Raw genomic sequence first — 7018 nt, forward strand, 5'->3', positions numbered from 1 at the left:
CAAATTTCTATGTTGCTCTTGTCAGTCAACAAACATTTATTAAGTGCCTACTATGTGCTGGACCCTATGCTAAGTAACGGGATACAAAAAAGAAGCAAAAGATAATTCTTGTCTTCGAAGAGCTCACAATCCAAATGGGGAAAGCAACAAACAGAAAATACGTACAAACAAACTATATACAGGATAAATGGGAAATGGTGAAAAGAGAGAAGGCGCTAGAGCTAAGATGTGTTGAAGAAGGCTTCCTGTTGTTACTCGGTAGTGGCCCTATCTGGGGTTTTCCTGGCAAAGATACTGGAGGGGGGGGTGGTTTGTCATTTCCTTCTCCAGTTCATCTTACAGATGAGGAAACTGAGGCAAAGAGAGTTGAGTGACTTGCCCAGGGTCACACAGCTGGTAAGTATCTGAGGCCAAATTTGAAGTTTTCTTGACTCTGGGTACAGACAGCTCTATCCACTGTGCCACCCAGCTGCCCCTGGCTAACTGTAGAAGATGGTATTTTAGTTGGGACTTAAAGGAAGTCAGAAAGGTCAGTAGTCTGAGCAGAGGAGGGACAGCATTGCAGGCTTGGGGGGACAGCCAGAGATAATGCCCTGAGCCGAGAGCCCAGTCTGCATCCTTTGACTGAAGAGTATGAGGGGTGGGAAGGGGCAAGACGAGTATGGGGTAAGAAGACTGGGAAGGTGGGAAAGGGCTGGATTATGAAGGACTTCGCTTCGAATGCCAGAGGATTTTGTATTTAATACTAGAGGTTATCGGGAGTTTATTGAGTAGGGGGGTGACGTGGTCAGACCTGCCCTTTAGAAAAATCACTTTGGTGACTGAATGAAGGATAAATGAGAGTGGGAAGAGTTAAAGCAGGCAGACCTACCAGCAGGCAATAGTCCAGGCATGAGGTGATGAGGGCCTGCACCAGAGGGGTGGCAGCGTCACAGGAGAGAGAGGAGAATAATTAACAGATGTTACAAAGGTGAGATCCACAGGCATTGGCAACAGACTGGATATGGGGGGTGGAGGGGGTGGGGTGAGACATGTATCACCTTGTACCACCTCTTTGGGGATGTTCTTCCTGTTGCCCAGGAAGATTCATTTAATTGATTGTTGAATGGAAAGTATAAGGAGCATTGATGAGGCTCTTCTGCAGAGGTGAAACGTAAAATGGCTAATAAGCAGCCCTGTTGTAGGTGTCTTTAGAAGGCTTGTGTACTAAGTCTTCCTACCCCTGAGGCCTTCCTTTCTTCTGGTGGAAAGTGTAAGGATGATTCTAAACTTCCTAGGGTGAGCATGTGGTGGGGACATCCTTCTACCTAAAGCTTGTGAGTGCCCGAGCTCTTAGGAAAGTCTGCGGGATAGGGCCACCTGGAATGAAAAACATTTAGCGGCTTCCCTGTTTCCCAGCATCCAAGGGATAGGATATCAGCTACTGGAGTCAAGCATTATGTTATGACAGTAGCAGTCAAGACACCCACAGAGAGATAATCTACCGGGAAGAACAGAGCCCAGTTGGTGCTGATCAGGCTCTCCTTGGTAGAAGTAAAATGTATATTAGCTAAAGAGCAGTCCTTATTGCAAAGGTCGTGGTGAAGCTTGTTGTACCAGACTCTCAAGTGATCGAACTCCAAGAATTCCTCTAACATGCCTCAGAAACCACAGTGTCCTGGATATTCACTCCAGCCCTAGAATTCATAAGTTGAAAGTAGCCCTCTGGCCCAGGCTTCTCCCTTCTCCCTCCCTCCCCACAGCTTCCATTTAAGGCGGGCACCAGCCAAGACCAGTCATGTCTCCATTATTCTCCAGGCTGTACTCCTGACTTTCTTCACCATACATACCTTCATTCTCTTCACCACTAGTTTTAAGCTTCCTTTTATGGGCTGTCTCCCTCCATTAAAATGTAATCTCAGGGCAACTAGGTTGTGCAGTGGATAGAACATCAGTCCTGAAGTCAGGAGGACCAGACACCTACTAGCTCTGTGACCCTGGGCAAGTCACTTAACCCCAACTGCCTCCAAAAAAAAGACAAATCTCCTTGAGGATAGGACTGCCTGCTTGTGTTTGTATTCCCAGGGCTTAGCTGTGGTTTAGCCAGCCACAGTGCCTGGCGAAAAGTAAGTGCTTTATGAATGCTTTCTGCCTGGCTGCCTTCCTGACTAATTAAAACTGCCTGTTCCTTACCTGATTCATATTTGTACTCTGGATACTTTTTAACTTCCTCCCCTACTGTTGGGGGCGGGGAAAACCCTTAGACTTGGAGCCGAAAATAGAATTGTTCACCAGGAATCTGACATAGGGAACGGAATTGCAGCACTGGCTGGGAGCCCCTTATTTATAATAGCTCCCCTATTTAGGAGTCAAGCCAGAGTGTAATAGGAGGGCAGGTAAAGGACAGAAAAAGGCAAAGTTCACCAGCCCCAGGGCTGAAATCTAAAATAATAACTGTTTTTTTTTAAAGTAGGATTTTAGAACTGGAAGGGATTTTAAACGTCACCTATTGCAACTCCTTTATTTTAGAGATGAAAAAGCTGAAGCTCAGAAAGAGGAAGTAATTTTTCCAACATGATCCTTATCTGGCTTCAATTGATATCATCAAAGTCAAGAACCTGGGCTCTCTTCCACTATATATACTACCCGGCTTCTCATTGTTATGTTCAGGGTCAGTGCATGATCGTTCCAATTCTGCTCTTCCCTTGGAATCCCTCCATTCAAATCTTTCCATACTGCTATGTGGTCTTCTCATTTTCATTTACTATGGTTTGTAATAGTGAAAGGCAGTGACGCATGATAGATAACAAGCTGGCGTCAGTGTCATGACAGCCTGCCTCAGACACATATTGGCTTTGTGATTCTGGGCAAATCACAGCCTTTCAGGGCCCCAGGCAACCTTCTAAAAGTGAGATCTGAAAGTTGCAGAACAGCCTTTTTGTTTATTGATAGAGAGAGCTCCTTTTTAGGAGTTCCTTATGCTGAGTTCCAACACTGGTTAAAAAAGAAAAGGTATGATGGTATATTCTATCACATTAATAAATTGTCCCTATTTCAATAGATCTGTGATCTCTTCAATATTGGTATTACCTCACATGCTACAGATCAGAACCTATCCTTCCTATACTATGTGACTCCTATCCATGTATCCTGCAGGGACATCATCCAATGTGCTGGGGGCCTCTGGGTCTCATGACATTTCGTGAACACCAAAGGAGCTCAAGGATTGTCCATCATATTTCTCGTTACATAACTGGCCCATTTAATTTTCTGGTCATATATCTCTTTGAAAGTATCTTTTTTCCCCAACTTCATTTGTGCAATACTTTGTTGATTAAATTCTGTAGCCTACTCACACCAACCAAGATTGTTCTTTGGAGGGGCTACAATTTTGATTATTTAGAGATTAGGACATTCTATGATCGGGAGTCATATAGTGTCATTGAAAGGATATTGAGTGGGAGATAATTCTTGTGAAGACTTCACAGAGAGAAAATATAAGAATTATTTCTGGAATAAGCAGGAGCAGTGAGAGGATGGAATAGACCTTGGGATTTAACCTTGTAGGAATGTGATTACTTAACTCTCAGGAATTTGGGGCCTGGGGCAATAAGTGCCTCTATCTCTCTGTCTCTCTCTCTCTCTCAGTGCTAGCACAGAGTTGTTACCAAATCCAGGAAGACACACTCCCCCCCCCCCCCCCCCCCATTCCTCCTCCTTACCTTAGATTGGCTGTGCTTGATTTCCTGGTTCTTTGTCTAGCCTTTCGAGCCTAGATTGTAAGCCGCCTCCCAGCCAATGGAGAGGAGGGATAGTGGTGGGCAGGAATCTTTTTGTGTTAGGATATAAATTGGTCTCTTGCCTTTCATAATTCGCCTCTTCCACTAGTCCATCCTAGTGGAGGTGATGCCCAAATCACTCGAGATTTGTAAAATAAAACTAATTCCTTTTCTGTTCCTACCTGAGAAGCCTCTGTGAATTATTGGGGTACTCGGGTGGTCTCGCTACCCCACACAATATTGATGTTAAAAAGTTAGACTTTTTTTTTCAGGAAAAACTTGGGGTCATTAAAAGTACTGTGATTGAAGCAGAGATTCACTGCTCAATAAAAACTGCTAGGGAAACTGGAAAGAAGTCTGGCAGAAATTGGGTTTAGACCAGAATCTCACACAATACACCAAGATATATTCCAAATGGATATATGACCAATATGAAAAGTATCACAGCAAACAAACTAGAAGATCACGGATGGAAATATTTATTACAGAGGAAGTATTCATGACCAAAAAATAGAAAAGATAGACAAAACAGATAATTTTTATTACATAAAGTTGAAAAGTTTTTGCACAAGCAAAATCAATACACAAAATAAAATTAAAATTAGAATGGAAATGTAAATGTGGAAAAATATTTGCTGCAAGCTTTCCTGATGATGGTCTGATAGCCAAGATTTTTAAGGAAATGATTCAAATATATAAGAATAAGAGTCAGGCATGGTGTCATATACCTCTAATCTCTGTTGTCAGGGAAGATAAGGCTGGTAGAGCTATTGAACTCAAGAGTTCTGAGTTGTAGTAAGGTTAAGCCATTGAGTGTCTGCATCAAGTCCAGTACCAATATGGTGAACCTCCAGGGTGGGAGGTGGGTAGGTGGGGGTTCCAGGCTGCCTAAGAAAGAACAAAGTGGCCAAGGTGAGAAAAGAACAAGTCAGAACTCTCAAGTAAGTGCATCAATGATGAGATTAGACTAATGAGTGGCTACTAAACTTGTAGGCTGGATGATAGAGAGAAATCTAGTCTCAAAAAAAAAAAAAAGAACTAGAATCTTTCCCCACAAGGAAAAGGAAATTGACAATTGCTAAAGGAGCTTTGGGAAAATAGTCATAATAAAATACTATTGGTGAAACTGTCAATTTGTCCAACCATTCTGGAAAGCAATTTGGATCATACACTTGATATAGTGATACCACTACTAGGCCTATACGCCAAAGAGATCAATGAAAAAACAAAAGGACCACATATACAAAAATATTTATGACAACTTTTTTTGTAGTGGTGAAGAACTCGAAATTGAGAGGGTGCCTATCAATTGAGGAATAGCTAAGCAAATTGTGTTATATGAAAGTAATGGAATATTATTCCTCTACAAGAAATGAAAAAAGATAGCTTCAGACAAACCTGGGGAAGATGAATATGAAATGAGGCAATATGAGGAGAGCAGAACTTGAAGATCAATTTATGTAACAACAGCATTAAAAAAACCCCCACCAAAAAAGACTTAAGAACTCTGATGAAAGCAATGATGAATCACTAGGCTCAGCCCTTAAGAATACAAAAAACGGCACAAGACAATCCATGTTCTCAGGTAGTTCACAATCTAATGGGGGAGACAACATGCAAAAAAAAAAACTGTATATAAAAAGTTATATACTTAGGTTGTGAGCCTGAGGGCTGGAAGGATGTTGGTTCTCAAGACAGGAATAGGGAAGTTAGGGACAGATAATGAGTTCGGTTTTGGCCATCTTAGTCATCAGTTGGAGATGTCCAGTAAGCATCTGGAATTGCCAGTCTGCATCAGATGAGCTAGATGTGTACAAGTTTGAACAAGAGAGATAGGAGACATTCCTGAGACATTTAGAAATTTTGAGAATCTAAGAATCGAACCTCTGTAGTCTTGACTTGGTCCTGAGCTTGGGGGATAAAACCAGTAGCTTTGCAGACACTGATGATGCAAATATTATTTATCCTCTTTTTTATAGATCAAGAAACTAAGCCTGACAAGATGAAAAATGCTATCCATCTCCACAGAAAGAAATGATAGCATCTGAATGCAGATCAAAGTGTACGTTTTTTACTTTATTTTTATTGAGGTCTTTTTTTTTATGGTTTGTGTTTTCTTTTGCAACATGGTTAATATGGAAATACATTTTGCATGATTGAACATGTATAATCTATATCAGATTGCTGGCTTTCTTAAGGAGGGGAGTTAGGAGAGGTGGGGAGAGAATTTGAAACTCAAAAATTTTAAAAAACAAATGTTAAAGATTGTTTTTGCATGTAATTTGAAAAAAAATATAAAAATTTTCACTTAAAAAAAGAAGCAAAGTCTGAGAAAACTTGTAGCTTTGTGTCCCTTCCCCACCCCTGTCAAGTACAGTCAAGCTAGTCAAGTACAACAGCCAGAACTTGTGCCAGTTCTTATGTCTAAACCTGTATTCTTTCTGTTATACTTGCCTATTAATTAACACTCACCATTATATAATGTTTTTACAGTATAAAAATAATTTTGCACGTAGTATCTCATTTCCTACTAACTCCTGCAGGTGTTAGGTAATAATATTTGGCCTTTATACAGTACTTGAAGGTTTATAAAGTACTTTGTACACATTATCTCATTTGAACCTCAAATAAAACTGAGGCTGAGAGAGCTTGAGTAATATGCCCATCGCCGAAGAACTACTAAGTGCCAGAAGTGGGATGTGAACGTAGCTTTCTCATGACTCAGAGTCCCAATGCACTTTCTACTATTCCATGCTTTTGGGGTAACGATTATTATTCCTCTTTACAGGATAGGAAACGGGGGCCAAAGACTTATGACTCCAAGTTCACCGTCCTTTCCACTGCATGGGAAGGGGAGGCTCTGGCATCTTTATAGAAGACTGTTCTTTGAAGTGAACTTGGTCTTTCGATATAACTCACTCCTAAAGAGCCATCAGTACTGGGGCTTGATATAAGTTTAATCCCTTTCTGGCCTGAAACTATGTGCTTATGGTGCCCCCTTCTGGATGCCACGCTAAGACCAATCCAATCCATCCTGAAGCCACTTCCCTCCCTCTTCTAATGACTCAAATATTCCCTCTTCTCTAGAGATGACAACAAGATCTAGAACTTTACGCCTAATTTTGATATGCTTAGTACACGCATTGAGGACTAGACACTTTGATCTGTCATAGAGATTAAAAAAAAACTTCAAGTGAGAAATAGCTCGATTGCTTTTTTATCATATTTTATTATTTAATATTTTAGTTTTCAACATTGAT

The sequence above is a fragment of the Trichosurus vulpecula genome, chromosome 1 (assembly GCF_011100635.1).
Source record: "Trichosurus vulpecula isolate mTriVul1 chromosome 1, mTriVul1.pri, whole genome shotgun sequence".
NCBI lineage: Eukaryota > Metazoa > Chordata > Mammalia > Diprotodontia > Phalangeridae > Trichosurus > Trichosurus vulpecula.